Source organism: Tachyglossus aculeatus, chromosome 5 (assembly GCF_015852505.1).
Source record: "Tachyglossus aculeatus isolate mTacAcu1 chromosome 5, mTacAcu1.pri, whole genome shotgun sequence".
Classification (NCBI taxonomy): domain Eukaryota; kingdom Metazoa; phylum Chordata; class Mammalia; order Monotremata; family Tachyglossidae; genus Tachyglossus; species Tachyglossus aculeatus.
In genome coordinates this window covers 28084362-28101888 of record NC_052070.1, presented here as the reverse complement: position 1 = coordinate 28101888, position 17527 = coordinate 28084362, and the positions used below count along the sequence as shown (strand labels likewise).

The 17527-nt window shown below is 42.3% G+C and overlaps 1 pseudogene; it reads right to left on the bottom strand.

The window, feature by feature from the left end:
- Positions 1-1811: 1811 nt before the first annotated feature.
- On the bottom strand, positions 1812-4467 carry LOC119928681 (annotated as a pseudogene).
- Positions 4468-17527: the final 13060 nt, after the last annotated feature.

Genomic DNA, 17527 nt, shown 5'->3' with positions numbered 1-17527 from the left:
ATACAAGCTATAAAGCATATACTTCATTACTTCCCTCATGTAATTTAAGTGTCTGTCTGCTGTTACACTGTAAGTTTATTGAGGTTGGAGATCATGATTGCTAACTCTTTTGCCCTTTGGCCATCATTTATTCCTTAAAAAAATTTCATTGAGCACTTGATGAATCAGTTAATCCATTGATTAAGCACTTAGAGCTCTTTACTTAGTAAGCACTCAATAAATATGATTGACTGAAGATTTTGCTTTAGGTCTGGGTAATAGTCTTCTATCATCATCATCAATAACAGCAGTTACTGATCTCCTATTATATGCAATTTGCCGTATTAAGTGTTTGGGAGCATAGTGAAGAATGCAAGAGACGGTCCCCACCGTCAGAGAACATAGAACAGCACTTGGAGTATAGGCAGCACAATCAAATATAAAAAAATTATTATTACGATGTAATGTTATATATGGTGGTTTTAATTAATTATGCTGTTATCTGCTGTTATCTATGCTGTTATCTATCATATTCCTACCCGGGTATGAATATGAGAACCAGCCTCATTCTCGCCTGTCCCGCCGTCGACCCCCGGCCCACGTCCTTCCCCTGGCCTGGAATGCCCTCCCTCCGCACATCCGCCACGCTGGCTCTCTTCCTCCCTTCAAAGCCCTACTGGGAGCTCACCTCCTCCAGGAGGCCTTCCCAGACTGAGCCCCCTTTTCCTCTCCTCTTCCCCACCTCCCGCCCTACCTCCTTCCCCTCCTCACAGCACTTGTATATATTTGTAAAGATTTATTACTCTATGTATCTCGTACATATTTACTATTCGTTATTTTGTTAATGATGTGCATATAGCTTTAATTCTATTTGTTCTGACGATTTTGACACCTGTCTACATGTTTTGTTGTCTGTCTCCCCCTTCTAGACTATGAGCCCAATGTTGGGTAGGGACTGTCTCTATATGTTGCCTACTTGTACTTCCCAAGCACTTAGTACAGTGCTCTGCACACAGTAAACACCCAATAAATACGATTGAATGAATGAATCTAAAACAGGCTTTAAAGTACAGCTGCCATTTTAAAGATTATTTCAAGCTCTACATTTCTATTTTTTTCTGAAATGTAAGTGAACAAAGTTGGGATGCCATTTTGCTTGTTATTCTCTAAATAGCCAAAGCATTCCCTTTGTATTCTTACCTGATATTTTGAAAGTGGAATTGTCCAGTTTTTTGCGATCATCCATTTTGTGGGTATATCCTCTCATTTTCAAAGTTTGACTACGTTGGTCAAACAATGGTGATGATGATGGTGGTATTTGTTAAGTGCTTACTATGTCTCAAATACTGCTCTAAGCACTGGGGTAGATACGACCTAATCAGGTTGGACACAGTCCCTGTCCCATTTGGGCTAGAACAATGCCTGGCATATAGTGAGACCTTAATAAATACCATTATTATTATCATTATTATTATTGTTTGGGGCTCACAGTCTCAATCCCCATTTTGCAGAGGAGGTAACTGAGTCCCAGAGAATCAATCAATCAATCAATCAATCGTATTTATTGAGCGCTTACTATGTGCAGAGCACTGTACTAAGCGCTTGGGAAGTACAGTTCGGCATTAGAGACAATCCCTACCCAATGGGCTCACAGTCTAGAAGGGGGGAGACAGACAACAAAACAAGTGGACAGGCATCAGTAGCGTCAAGGTATTTTGGGAAATGGCTCACTACAACTTTCCAGGGCACCCATGATCCAGCCCAAATATAACACTTTTCCTCCCAAGGTGATTTCACATTTCCTATCTCACGTCACTTTTGGCTCTTGACATTCACTCTGCACTTGAATCCTCAGAGTTTTCCAAGACCTTGAAAATCCTCGTCTTCTCTTTAATTGGTACGGAGGTTTTCATTTGATCAATTAGATCACTTCATCATCATCAGTCGTATTTATTGAGCGCTTACTATGTGCAGAGCACTGTACTAAGTGCTTGGGAAGTACAAATTGGCAACATATAGAGACAGTCCCTACCCAACAGTGGGCTCACAGTCTAAAAGAGTGGGCTCACAGTCTCTAGATCTGTATCAATAGTCACCTTCTCTCTTGATCCTTTAACTTCTCTTTCATAGTCCCGAGTTTTAAGTAACTCAATTAGTTCTTTCGGAGCCAAACAACATTTTGAGTGGTTCAATCCTGATTTCCCACCCTTGAATGGATTTTTATGAATAATCCATTTTTCCAGTTTTCTCCACAATTTTCTGATAATGGTGTTGGCTGTCAAAAGGCAGTACACAACAACTGGTTTTGTCTGACCAATCATTTCATTCATTCAATTGTATTTATTGAGCGCTTACTGTGTGCAGAGCACTGTACTAAGTGCTTGGGAAGTACGAGTTGGCAACACATAGAGATGGTCCTTACCCAACAGCGGGCTCACAGTCTAGAAGGGGGATGACGCCTATGACGCCTGGAGATCAGACTGGGGGTTCCAAGCACTATCGTATAGGATTACGGTGTCTGCCGCAGTTAAATTTATACCAAGTTCGCCAGCTCATGTACTAACTAAAAATATGAAAACAGGGTCTGTGCTGAACGTGTTCATATTTTCTTCTCTTGCAGCATAAGGCAGGGAGTCATCTAACCCGTTAAAGCTCAAACTCCTTAGATAGCAGTAATCCATTAAAATGTCCAACATCATCATCATTGTGAAAAGAACAACACCTTGTGACCCCGCTTTTTGAGTTCTGGTAGCATGTGGTCTAAAATTAAGAATTTTTCTGAATTTGTCATTGATTCTTCATCGACCTGAAACTTTTGAGTGGCAGGATCTAAAGGATACTCAATGAGATATGCGTGGTTACAACACTTACGAAGTAGCATCATAATGTTTTTTAACGTAGGTTAACTTCTGAATCCACTGGACCACTGATTTCTACAAGGGGCCGCTCTCATTCTACCTCTTGTTGCACTTAAGTTTTCCAACTCATCGGAGTTATCACTTTCTACTTCTCGGTAAATGATCACTTTTCTACTCGGGCGCTTTGGTTTTCCTGTAGGACTCAGTTCAATTGTTTCTTTCTCAGTAGATCCAAACATTTTTTCAATGGTAAGTTGTAGAATGTTTCCTGCTTCTTGGAAAGAGGTGCATACACCACTACTTCTTATGTCGGAGGAACCTCCAGAGCAACATCAGATTTTAGGCTTCTCAGTAAGAAAGGAGTTAGAATTGGGTGAAGCATGTATAAGATGTTCTGTTCTCTTTCTTTCGCCACAATATCCAAGACTCAAATATCTTCAACTCATCAGACACAACTGGCAGCAGGAAGTTAAGTAGTGACCATAACTCTCCTAAGTTGTTTTGTAAAGGAGTACCAGTCAAGAGAAGTTTATTGTCATTATTAAATCGTTTTAGCTCCTGGATAAGATGACAATTCATGTTCTGGATCTTGCGTCCTTCATCTACAATCAAGTATTTCCAATAGCAGTGCTGAAGAGCACTTCTGTCTCTCATGGATATTTCAGATGATGTAATGACCACAGGATGTATTTGCACTGACCAGTTTCGCTTATGAATCTTTTGTACCAGTTTGTGACACTCTTGCTGATTTCCATGATACAATAAATATTGGAATCTCTGGGGTAAATCACTGGAATTCTGACATCAATTAGGGAGTGTAGACAGGGGACCGCTTTCAAGGAATGGGCCAGGCACTTATCTCTCTACCATCAGGGTGATTGTTGCAATGCACTGGACTGTCTTTCCTAACCCCACTTCATTGGCAAAATGCCATTGATACCACTTCCCCAAAGCATCATCAGCCACTCCATGCTTTCCACCTGATACCAAAACATTATTCCTCCTGTAAAGTGCTTTGGTTGTTGAAAAGGTACTGGCTGGCCATTACATTTCCATACTGGATCCAGGAAATATCTTGCACTGTGGCATACAGCTTGAGATAATCTATCTTTAATTTTGCTGTTTGAATCACTATTTTTCTGAAGATCTTCTGCACAGAATTTGTTTGATGAGGAGCTTTCATCCTGATTCTCCTTTTTCCTATGTTTAGCCACTGGCAAAATGTCCTCTTTCAACATAACTTTTGAAATGTTATATTTGTCCTCTTCTCTTCCTCTTTTCTTTCTCACAGCAGGCTTCTCTTCATTTGCATCGGTTAGATTTTTTTCCCCTTTGAAACTTTCAAACTTTCCTTCTTCCGCTCCAATTTCTCTTTCTTTTTCTGTTCCTCCAGTTGCTGCTGTTCCATTTTGGTCAGCGAAAACTTTGAGTAGATGTTGCTTTTTTCAAGCAAATGCTGAAGTCTCTTGTAGCGCATTTCACCCGAATCTCTATCCCAAGACATGCGAGCCTATTCCAACATCTTTCGCTCTTTCTCCAGTCCAGCTGCTTCCAGCTGTTCCTCCTTTTCCAGCATAGACGAGGTAATCACTGAGGCTTCTGATGGCTCGTCCATTTCTGCTGTTCCACCGTGGCTGCTCTCGGTGTTCTCATCCAGCATACCTATGGTCCCACAGCTGACAAGTAGCGGAGCCAGGATTAGAACTCATCTCTTTTTGACTCCCACGCCTTTGCTCTATCCACTAGGGCCAGACTGCTTCTCTATGATATTTAAGGTATTTATACAGTGGTATTTATGGAGCATCTATTGCCTGCCAAGCACTGTACCAGCTTAGAGTACACAAGAAACAAAGAGAAGCTTCCTGAGCTGTGGTGGCTTGCAGTCAAAAGGAGGAGAGAGCTTGAGTTGAACTAAGTACGAACAGAGGAAGCAAGAGGGAAAGCAAGGGTATTGACCTTCTTCATGAACCCTTCCCATTAATTCATAGCACCCAATCAATTAATTCATTCAATCGTATTTATTGAGCGCTTACTGTGTGCAGAGCACTGTACTAAGTGCTTGGGAAGTACAAGTTGGCAACATACAGAGACGGTCCCTACCCAACAGTGGGCTCACAGTCTAGAAGGGGGAGACAGAGAACAAAACAAAACATATTAACAGAATAAAATAAATAGAATAAATATGTACAAGTAAAATAAATCAATAAATAGAGTAATAAATATGTACAAACATATATACTGGTGCTGTGGGAAGGGAAGGAGGTAAGGCAGAGGGGATGGAGGGGGGGGAGTGAAATTAGTCAATCCTATTTATTGAGTGTTTACTGTGTGCAGAGCACTGCACTAAGTGCTTGGGAGACCGCAGTATAACAAAGTGAGTAGACACGTTTCCACCCACAGTGAGCTTCCAGTCTAGAGGGGGAGACAGATATTAATATAAATAAATCATGAGTATGTACATAAGTGTTGTGCGGCTAACAGAGAGGTAAATAAAGGGTACAAATCCATGTACAAGGATGATGTACAAGGGAGTGGGAGAAGTGGAAATGAGGGCCTGGTCAGGGAAGCCACTTGGAGGTGATGGGCTTTTAATTATCTGCTTTAGGAGTGCAAAATAGGTTATTCAAGAGCAGGAGATCCATGGAAAAATCCACAGGCTATCCACAGGGTTCAGGTGTTCAATCACCTTGTCCCCTCTTATCTCACCTCATTTCTCTCCTAGCCAGCCCTCACACTTTGCTCCTCTAATGCTAACCTTCTCACTGTACCTTGATCTCCTCTACCTCACCTCTGAACCCTCACCCACATCTTCCCTCTGACCTGGAACATCCTTCCTCATCATATCCAACCGACAGTTAATCTCCCCTACGTCAAAGCCTTATTAAAGGTACATTTCCTTCAGGAGGCCTTCCTTGATTAAGCTTCCCTTTCCTCTTCTCCCACTCCCTTCTGCATCCTCCTGACATGCTTCCTTTATTCATCCCCCCCACTTCCAGCGCCACAGCATTTATGTACATATCTGTAATTTTTTTTTAATAATGTCTGTCTTGCCCTCTAGACTGTAAACTCCTTGTGGGTAGGGAATGTGTCTGTTATTTTTAGTGCTCAATAAATGATTGAATGAATGAATGGGGTGTGGGTTTGGGCAGGAAAGAGAGGAGGGTTGGAGAAGGGGGAAATATAGAGAAGCAGCATGGCTCAGTGGAAAGAGCATAGGCTTTGGAGTCAGAGGTCATGGGTTCAAATCCCAGCTCTGCCAATTGTCAGCTGTGTGACTTTGGGCAAGTCACTTAACTTCTCTGTGCCTCAGTTATCTCATCTGTAAAAAATGGGGATTAAGACTGTGAGCCCCCCGTGGGACAACCTGATCACCTTTTAACCTCCCCAGCACTTAGAACAGTGCTTTGCACATAGTAAGTGCTTAATATATGCTATTATTATTATTATTATTATTATTATTATTAAATATAGGGTGCAATGGGACAATGAACAATAGCCTAAAATAGGGGCACATGTACAGTGGATCTGGAGAGGAGACAAAATCACCTCCCTAACATGAACACACACCCATCCACATATGCACTCACTTTGTGTCCCCATTGTTCTGAAAGAAATGAAGAAATTCTGAGTAAATTCATAGTATCCTGAAAATAAACAAAAAACTCCTAGATGAATGATGTAATACTTGCACAGTTACATCTTGTTGGTACTAACTGAAGTAGAACTGTGGAATTAGGATGGTGGAGGGCAGAGGGGCCACTCAAGTTATTTCCAATTCTGTCTTCTGGAAACCATGCATGAAAAATCCCTGATGGGTCCATGGATCACAGAAAACACCCTGGGGACCCAGGACCATTTATGGAATTAAAATAATCTAATTAAACACTATCTGAAAGCTGTCAAGGATTTAATTAAGCTATCGGCCGTGTTTTAATCATGTCACCCTCGTGTGGACTGTGGAGATTGTTTTGTTGTTGTTCTTAAGTCAGGTAGCCAGGCAGTACTTCTTGAAGCAGAATTGTTCTTTATTTGTTACCCTAAAAAACTCACCCCAATATCTTCCCTTCCCAAATGTGAGGGTATAGGTCCCACACCTCTTTTCTCCACCTGTTGGTTAACCACAATTGGGAAAACAGTGGCTAGGCTGTAGGCATTATGGGGTTTCCTGACAGGATCAGATCTGGGCTAAATGTCTTCAGGGGAAAAGACTGGTTGGTCAGTCTGTTAGTCATCTGTATTTATTGAGCACTTACTGTGTGCAGAGCACTGCACTAAGTGCTTGGGAGAGTACAATATAACAGACACATTCCCTGTGGCATATGGATGCTTTATTATATGATTTGGTCTCAGATAAACCAGGAGCAATTGACATCCAGAACTGGGTGCTGAAAAAGGAATGGGGAACTCCTGGATAGTCATCACTGTCACCAAAACACATCTCCTCCAGGAGGTCTTTTCTGATTCATTCATTAATTCATTCATTCAATCCTATTTATTGAGCGCTTACTGTGTGCAGAGCACTGTACTAAGCACTTCATCATCATCAATCATATTTATTGAGCGCTTACTATGTGCAGAGCACTGTACTAAGCACTTGGGAAGTACAAGTTGGCAACATATAGAGACGGTCCCTACCCAACAATGGGTTCACAGTCTAGAAGGGGGAGACAGACAACAAAACAAAACATATTAACAAAATAAAATAAATAGAATAAATATGTACAAATAAAATAGAGTAATAAATATGTACAATCATATATACATATATACAGGTGCTGTGGGGAGAGGAATGAGGCAGAGGGGATGGGGAGGGGGAGGAGGGGGAGAGGGAGGAGGGGGCTCAGTCTGGGAAGGCCTCCTGGAGGAGGTGAACTCTCAGTAGGACTTTGAAGGGCGGAAGAGAGCTAGCTTGGCAGATGTTGGGAGGGAGGGCATTCCAGGCCAGGGGGAGGACGTGGGCCGGGGGTCGACAGCGGGACAGGCAAGAATGAGGCACGGTGAGGAGATTAGCAGCAGAGGAGTGGAGGGTGCGGGCTGGGCTGTGGAAGGAAAGAAGGAAGCTGAGTTAGGAGGGGGTGAGGTGATGGACAGCTTTGAAGCCGAGGGTGAGGAGTTTTTGCCTGATGCACGGGTTGATTGGTAGCCACTGGAGATTTTTGAGGAGGGGAGTAATGTGCCCAGAGTGTTTCTGGACAAAGACAATCCGGGCAGCGGAGTGAGGTATGGTCAGTGGATGGTCAGGTCAGTATGGTATGGTCAGGTATGGTCAGGTCAGTGGAGAGATAGATGAGAAGGAGGTACAGTAAGCAGGTTGGCATTAGAGGAGTAAAGTGTGTGGTAGGACAGTAACAAGGTTAGGTAGGAAGAGGCAAGGTGATCGAGTACTTTAAAGCCGATGCTAAGTCGTTTTTGTTTCATGCGGAAGTGGATGGGAAACCACTGGAGGTACTTGAGGCATGCTCAGGGATCACATAACTAGTATTGATCATAATGATGGTATTTGTTTGCTGTGTGATCTTGGGCAAGTCATTTAATTCTCTGTGCCTCAGTTCCTTCACCTTTAAAATGGGTATTCAATATCTGTTTTCCTTTCTACTTAGACTGTGAACTCTATGTGGGTTCTGATCATCTCCTATCTACCCCAGAGCTTAATACAGTGTTTGACACATGGTAAACACTCAAAGCAGCGTGGCCCAGTGGGAAGAGCACGGGCTTTGGAGTCAGAGGTCTTGGGTTCAAATTCCAGCTCTGCCAAATGTCAGCTGTGTGACTTTGGGCAAGTCACTGAAGTTCTCTATACCTCAGTTACCTCATCTGTAAAATGGGGATTAAGACTGTGAGCCCCCTGTGGGACAACCTGATCACCTTGTAACCTCCCCAGCGCTTAGAACAGTGCTTTGCACATAGTAAATGCCATTATTATTACAATTAATATTATTATTATTTATTAAGCAATAACTGGGTGCATAGCACTGTCCTAAGCACTGGGAAAAATATGCAATGAGGACAAGGTGCTTTCCCTAGCCCTTAAGGGGCTCATGATCCAATAGTTTAAGGTGAAGCTCTCCATCGTTTTGCGCCCTCGTACCTCATCTCCCTTCTCTCTTTCTACAGCCTGGCCCACAAACTCCACTTGTCTACTGCTAACCTCCTTACTGTGTCTCATTCTCACCTGTCCCACCATCGACCCCTGGCCCACATTCTTCCTCTGGCCTGGAATGCCCTCCCTCCACATATCCACCAAACTAGTTCTCTTCCTTCCTTCAAAGCCCTACTGAGAGCTCACCTCCTTCAGGAGGCCTTCCCAGACTGAGTCCCCTTTTTTCCTCTGCTCTTCCTCCCCTCCCCATTGCCCCTATTCCCTCCCTCTGCTCTACCCCTTCCCCTCCCCAAAGCACTTGTATATATTTGTAATATGTATTCTATATATATATATTCTAATTCTACTTATCTATTTTGATGGTATTGATGCCTGTATACTTGTTTTGTTATCTGTCTCCCCCTTCTAGACTGTGAGCCCATTATTGGGTAAGGATTATCTCTATCTGTTGCCCGAACTGTACTTTCCAAGCGCTTGGTTCAGTGCTCTTCACAGAGAGCTCACCTCCTCCAGGAGGACTTACCAGACTGAGCCCCCTTCTTCCTCTCTTCCTCCCCATCCCCCCCACCCTACCTCCTTCCCCTCCCCACAGCACCTGTATATATGTTTATACAGATTTATTACTCTATTTTACTTGTATATATTTACTATTCTATTTATTTTGCTGATGATGTGCATCTAGCTTTTCTTCTATTTGTTCTGATGACTTGACACCTGTCCACATGTTTTTTTGTTGTTGTCGGTCTCCCTCCTCTAGACTGTGAGCCCATTGTTGGGTGGGGACCGTCTCTATATGTTGCCAACTTGTACTTCCCAAGCGCTTAGTACAGTGCTTTGCACACAGTAAGTGCTCAATAAATATGCTTGAATGAATGAATGTAAGCACTCAATAAATACGATTGAATGAATGAATGAATGGATGAAATCTGGCCAAAGACGTAGAAGGAGAAATGCAATAATGAAATATTAAAGCAACATAAAAGACAAGGACAAATACAGAAAATGAAAACAAAAATCAGCAGGGTGTGGTGGCTAGAGGAGCAGAATTTCAGGCTTGCGGTGGCTCCGAGTCCAAGCTACGCCCCAGCCACGGTGACTACTATAGCAGCCTCCACAGCCTTTCCAAGGTTTTGTGGAGACTGAGAAACTTGTCTCCTCCCAGGGTGGTGTAAGGTAAGATAGCATCGAGTAAGAGTAGTACTAGTTATAGTAGGAGTAAGAGTGGGAATAGTACAAGGAAGAGGAGGAGGAGGAATAGTAATAATAATAATAATAATGATAATTATTGTGGTATTTGTTAAGCAGAGAAGCAGTGTGGCTCAGTGGAAAGAGCCCAGGCTTTGGAGTCAGAGGTCATGGGTTCAAATCCCAGCTCCACCAACTATCAGCTGTGTGACTTTGGGCAAATCACTTAACTTCTCTGGGTCTCAGTTACCTCATCTGTAAAAAATGGGGATTAAAACTGTGAGCCTCATGTGGGACAATCTGATCACCTTGTAACCTCCCCAGTGCTTAGAACAGTGCTTTGCACATAATAAGTGCTTAACAAATACCATCATTATTATTATTAAGCGCTTAATAATAATAGGGAGGCAGGGAGGCTTACTATGGAGAAGCAGCGTGGCTCTGTGGAAAGAGCCTGGGCTTTGGAGTCAGAGGTCATGGGTTCAAATCCTGGCTCTGCCAATTGTCGGCTGTGTGACTTTGGGCAAGTAACTTAACTTCTCTGCACCTCAAGTACCTCATCTGTAATATGAGGATGAAGACTGTGGGCCCCCCGTGGGACAACCTCATCACCTTGTATCCCCCCCAGCGCTTAGAATAGTGCTTTGCACAGAGTAAGTGGTTAATAAATGCTATCATTATTATTGTTATTATTATGTGACAGGCATAATACAACCAAATCTGGTTGGACACAGTCACTGTCCCACATGGGGCTCACAGTCTTAATCCCCATTTTACAGATGAGGGAACTGATGCATAGAGAAGTAAAGTGATTTTCCTAAGGTCACACAGCAGACAAGTAGCACAGTCAGGATTAGAACCCATGACATTCTGACTCCCGGGCCCGTGCTCTATCCAATATACCATGAAGGCTTCTTAGGGGAGATAATCATAATTATGGTATTTGTTAAGTGTTTACTATGTGCCAAGCACTGTTCTAAGCACTGGGGGAGATACCAGTTAATCGCGTTCTCCCACGTGAGGCTCACAATCTTAATCCCCATTTTACAGATGAGGTAACTGAGGCAGAGAGACATTAAGTGGCTTGCTCAAGGTCACAGAGCAGACGTGGTGGAGCTGGGATTAGAACCCATGTCATCTGACTCCCAAGCCCGTGCTCTTTCCATTAAGCCATGCTGCTTCTCATATGATTTTATGAGATATGATTTTATTATGGCTAAGCGCTTAGTACAGTGCTCTGCACGCAGTAAGCGCTCAATAAATATGATTGATTGATTGATTGATTTGAAGATGTGGAAAGTGGCAGTCTTGGAAATGAAGGGGGAGGGAATTCTGGGCAGGAGGGAGAGTGTGAACAAAGGGTTGATTGTGAGAGAGATGAGCTAGAGACACGGTACATAGGTTGGTGTCAGAGTCAAAAAAATTTCAAACTAGTGTGTAGTGAGAGAGGAGTGAGGATAAGGAAGGAGAGCACCGATTCTGTGCCTTAAAGCCAATGTTCATGAGTTTCTGCTTGAAGAAGAGATGGATGGGTAATAATTTTATTTTTTTGAGGAGTGGGGAGATGTGCACACAATGATTTTTTTTTTTAATCTGATCCAGGCAGCAGAATGAAGTAGGACCTGGAGAAGGGAGAACCTGGAGGCAGGGAGGTCAGAAAGGAGACCGCTGCAGTGCTCAGGCTGGGATATGACAAGTGTTTGCTCCAGAGTGATAGAAGTTTGGATGGAGAGAAAGAGGCAGATTCTGATAGAACCGACTTAATTTGGTGACTGACAAAGAGAAATGAGCCAAGGATTATAACCAGATTGTAGGCTTTAGAGACAAGGAGGATTCAACAGGAATGGGAAAGCTGAAGGGAGGAGAGGGTTTGGGTTGGAAGATCAGAGTTCAATTTTAGTCATGCTAAGTTTGAGGTTTCAGTGAGAAAATCCCTGTAGGGATTTTCCTGAAGGCAGGAAGGAACATGAGTTTGCAGAGGAGAGAGGGGGGCTGGAGAGTTAGATCTTTGAGCCATCCATGTAGAGTTAGTAGTTGAAGCAGTGGGAATGAAAGTGTTTTCCTAGAGAGTGTTTGTTGATGTAGAATAGAAGGGGACCCAGAACTGAGTAATAAGGGACCTCCACAGTTGGAGGGTGAGAGGCAGAGGAGGAGCCAGCAGAAGGGACTGAGAAGGAGTGGCCAGAGAAATAGGAGGTGAACCAGAGAGGACAGGGTCAGAGAAATCCAAGTTTGTCTTCCTTCTGACTCTGCAACCTCACCCCATGGCAGAGTCTGAGAAATTCTGGCTATGGGGAAATTGGCACTGTGCAATCCTTAGAAAGTTCCAGACTGACTCAACATCTTTTAAGAAGGAAACCAATTCTTCTTCAGTAGACTTCTGAATCCATCATCAAATTTTGCCAGTGTAGAATTAACTGGTGCTTATCCACTTCATTTTCAGAAGCAAATGCCTAAATTCCTTGGGTTACTGCTAAGGTCATGATTCAATATTCATTCATTCATTCAATCATACTTATTGAGCACTTACTGTGGGCAGAGCACTGTACTAAGCGCTTAGGAAGTACAAGTTGGCAACATATAGAGACGGTCCCTACCCAACAGCGGGCTCACAGTCTAGAAGGGGGAGACAGACAACAAAACATAAGTCCTTCAGCTCAGGGAATTGACCTCATTATGTAGATGCAAATGAAAAAGAGATTTACAATTTTGTTGCCTCTTACAATCTACCCCAAAAAAGGTTCAGCAAAATTATAAAAAAAAAAACCAAAAAACTATTTCAAATTGTGACTGGACCTGCCTCCCCTCACTAAATACCTACCTAAATTCCCTGCTTGGCTAAGAATTTCCTTGAGCTCAACTGATGCTGGTTCCTCATTCCTAAATGAAACCAGGGAGAAAGTCCATTCCTTTCCAATCCCAGGAAGAGAATGCTGCAACTGCATATTTTGCAGAATATTTATTAAACTTTTCATGCGCTGAAAAATAGTCATAAAGCTAGATTTAACTCACGTAAAGCAGCTTGTGCGATTATAAAGCACATCAACTATGCTTCGACATTTAATTACCTGCAAGAATTCACTTTTAATGCTCCAGATACTTCTTTTCCATGAAAGTTATCTCTTAAATGATTATAAAACCATCAAGACTTTAAATAGTTCACATGAGATTTGTTATTCTTTTCTGTTTTCAGAAGTGTACTTTTTTGGACAAGCCCCCTCCCCAAAAAAACTGATTAGCAAATTTTAGTCAGTGTATCAGGAATCTGACATTGTTTTGGTGTCAGCTGAAATCACTGAGGCCGTCCTATCATGCAAGACTGATTATTCATTCTCATTCCCACTCAAACTTTCTTGACATCATCTGTTTTTCAGTTTGCTCCTGCTACTGTTGTGGTTGCTTCTGCTGCAGTGAGCTCTCATTATTTATCACCCCATTGAGATTCCTCAGTGGAGAACAGTAATCCCTTGGGTTCCTTTATGTTGAAGTTTATTGTTTGTTTCACCCCCACGTTTTCCAGGTTTTACTTCTGCCTCTCCTTCATGACATTTCATTTTTTTATATACATTGTGCCAATATGCAACACAGGAAAATTCCTGGAGTTTCGTGGGCTGTAAAGTCATCTTGTTCACTTTGTGGCTTTGCTCTCATCAAATTCCATCCCACCACTACTCTATTGACTTAGCTAACAGTGGAAACCTCTCTTTATGTGCCAAACAAGGTGAAACCAGTAGGAAACACAGCCCTGAACTTCATGTTTTGGCAATTCTGTACTTTATAGTTTAGAAACCCATTGTTTTTCCATTCCCATTTTCAACCATTCTTTCATAGGGTTTTTGATGTTGTTATAACCTTCTGGGGGTTTATTATGAAAGACTACTCTTGAGAATTAGAAATATAATGAAATTTTCAGTTTCAATATAATTCTGAATGTAGAAATATATCCTTAAAATTGATAATTCTAAGTCAGGGCTGTGTTTGTTCAGCAGATATTTATCTTTCATGATTAAGCCCGACATTCTTTGAAACTATATATTTTCCCTTTTGTTGAACCTTTACTTAGTCCCAGATCAAATTGAAATTTTACTCAAACCTCCTCCTTGCTGATGGAGATGAGGGGACTCTTTTCTGCAGAGTCATAGAGATAGGTCTTGGATTTACACTCTTTCCACTTCATCCGGGACCGCTTGATGCAATAATTTCAAACAATGCTCTAGTATGTAACCCTAAATACTGCTGCTACAAGTTGGGTTTCTGCCTATCTGAAGAGAGAAGGTGCTAAACGCAAGGACAGGGCATTGGATTAGAAGTGAAGAGGTATGAACTGAGAGTTGACTCAGTTTCAGAAGTGACTTCACTGTAGCACCCAATCTACTGGACCAAAGTTTTTGTTTTCCACCTGTCGCTTCATTCATTTGCTTTTGGGCCATCCATCCTTCCGTCCATCTGTCCATCCATTCATCCCAAATTCCTCAAAACCACAAAGACTGGGTGATTCATAGTTAATTACACACTCCGACTTGAAACATTTAGCAGCATGGCTCAGTGGAAAGAGCCTGGGCTTTAGGAGTCAGAGGTCATGGGTTCAAATCCTGGCTCCACCAACTGTCAGCTGTGTGATTTTGGGCAAGTCACTTAACTTCTCTGGGCCTCAGTTACCTCATCTGTAAAGAATGGGGATTAAAACTGTGAGCCCCCCGTGGGACAACCTGGTCACCTTGTAACCTCCCCAGCACTTAGAACAGTGCTTTGCACATAGTAAGTACTTAATAAATGCCATTATTATTATTATTATTATTATTATTAATTTGGGGGGAAAAGTATATATGAAATGAGTGTCTATGCAAAATGCTCTTTACCAAGAAATAAATAGCTCCGCATTAAGAAGTTAATGCCTTAGCCTATATTCATGGGTCTCTCCACTTCAGGGTCAGAATCCCCAAGAGGAATACCTTATAGGACACATTTTTAAGTAGGGATGGAGGAGCAGTGCCTGTAACCTTTCACACTCCCTAAAGATTCTGTCCTAGTGCTTCCACCTGGGAACAAAATATTGGACTTGTGCTCAATAAATACGATTGATGATGATGATGATGACTTCAAGGCACAACTCGTATCCTGCTTCTGGTTGCTCCCCCAAGGCAATGTGGCCTAGTGGAAGGAGTTTAGCATCGGCAGTCCAAAGACAGGAATTCTAGTCCCGGCTCTGCCACTTGCCTGCAGTGTGTGACCATGGGCAAATCAATTAACTTTCTGTGCCTCAGTATTCTCATCTGCAAAATGAATACTTTTTTCCCTCCTTCTTAGATTGGGAGACCTATTTAGGATGGAAACTACTTAGGTCAAATTATCTTGAATCTTTCCCAGTGTTTTGCACAGCGCATGACACATGCTAAGCACTTAATAACTACCATTCATTATTATGTTGAAGGCATATCTCCTCCAAGAAGCCTTCCCTGACTGCGCCCTCCTCTCCTCTGCCAAGTCATGTACTAAACACTGGGGTAAATACAAGGTAATCAGGTCAAACACAGTCCTTATCCCACATGGGGTTCCCAGTTCAAGTAAGAGGGAGAGACAGTATTAAATCCCCATTTTACAAATGAAGAAGTCAATCAGTGGTATTTATTTTAGTACATACTATATGCGGAGCACTGAACTAAGCACTTCGGAGAGTACGATACAACAGAATTAGCTGACAGGTTCCCTGCTCATAATGAATTTACAAGTGAGGCACAGAAAAGTTAGGGGACTTGCCCAGTGCCACACAAAAGACAGACAAAAGATAGAGCAGGATTACAAACCAGGTCCTCTGGCCCTCAGGCCTTTGTTCTTTCCACTAGGCCATGGTGGGTGACATTTCCTCTTTTTCCTCATGCTGTTTCTCATTTTGTTTCTTTTTAAGGCAGTTATTTCTTCCCTGGACATCTGTCCTCTTCCTTCTGGGGTCCAGAGACTGTGACTAAATGCCTCTCTGTATCCCCAAAGCTGAACACATTGCTCAATGAACAACTCTGTGGAATTGTACTTTCCTAAATTCTTAGTACAGTGCTCTGCAATGCTCTACGTTGATTATGCCTCATGGAAATATATCTCTCATAATTCCTCCACAGATCTACATTTCTAAAGGAAGTAAGGGAATAGAGATGAGAGTGAGAGAGAGAGAGAGAGAGAGAGAGCGAGAGAGCATCTATTACATTATATAAATGCCCAGCCTGATGGTTTTTATTCCTTTAACCTTTGAGGAGATGGTTGACTTGTGGCTGGATTTGACCGAAACATTTCCGGTGGAAGACGTACTGCATTTTCCATTATTTACATAAACAGTGTTAAACTAAATTGCCCTCAGAGCTTTCAAATCGGGTCTGAATGGAAAGATAAACCCCAGCTTCCAATTTAATTGCTTTTGATTTCCAGATTATATTAAATTCAATTCTATTATGAACCTCTGCCCAAGAGTGATCAAATTTTCTAATTCATTTATATCAGTACTGATCATTCCTTAAACTGTAGCAAGTAAAAATTACTCTGGTTGGGCCTGAAAGGAAGTTATTTAAATAAAAATTCACTGGCTGCATCTAATCATGAATATCTGTTCTTCCCCACATCATGTCAGTATCACCTCAACATCCAGATGGTCATTTTCAGAAATGAAGGGCAGCTCTTTTTCTCTCACTCTATCCATCCCTCTCTTTCCCTTTCTACTTCTCTCTCTATTTCTGTACACACACAAACACACATGCTCTAAATGTCACACTTTCACTGGGCAGACATGACGGGAGAGTGGATGATAGCAAGATACTCAGCTGCTCTCCGTTGAGCTGAAACAGGGTAACTAAACAAGGAGGACAGAAGGAATGCTTTAAAGACACAAAGAAGCAATATTTCAAATGTTGTGCTACAGTAGAAGAAAGATGGGAAAGAAACGACAGAAGCAAACTTGAAAATCACTGTGGACCAATGGAAAGACCACAGGCCTGGGAATCAGAGGACCTGTGTTCTAGCCCCAGCTTTACCACTTGTCTACTGTATGACCTTGGACAAGTCACTTTACTTTGTGCTTCAGTTTCCTTGCCTGTAAAATGGGGATTAAACATGGGTTCTTCCTCTCCCTTAGAATGTGCACCCCAGGTGGGACAGGGATTGTGTTATGACCTGATTACTCATTCTCAGTACTTTGCTTGGTACATAGTAAGGATTTAAGAGATTACTAAAACGTGTCAGCTCGGCATGCAACAATTAGAGATGTTGACTGTCTTACATCAGCACCTGTGAAAAATGACACCAAGAGGGTAAGAGAAATAATCAAGCACAATTGCTGGGTGCAGAGCACTGTATTAAGCCCTAGAAAGAGTACAGTACAACAGAGTTGGAAGGCAGATTCCCTTGCATTTAAGATGGCTTA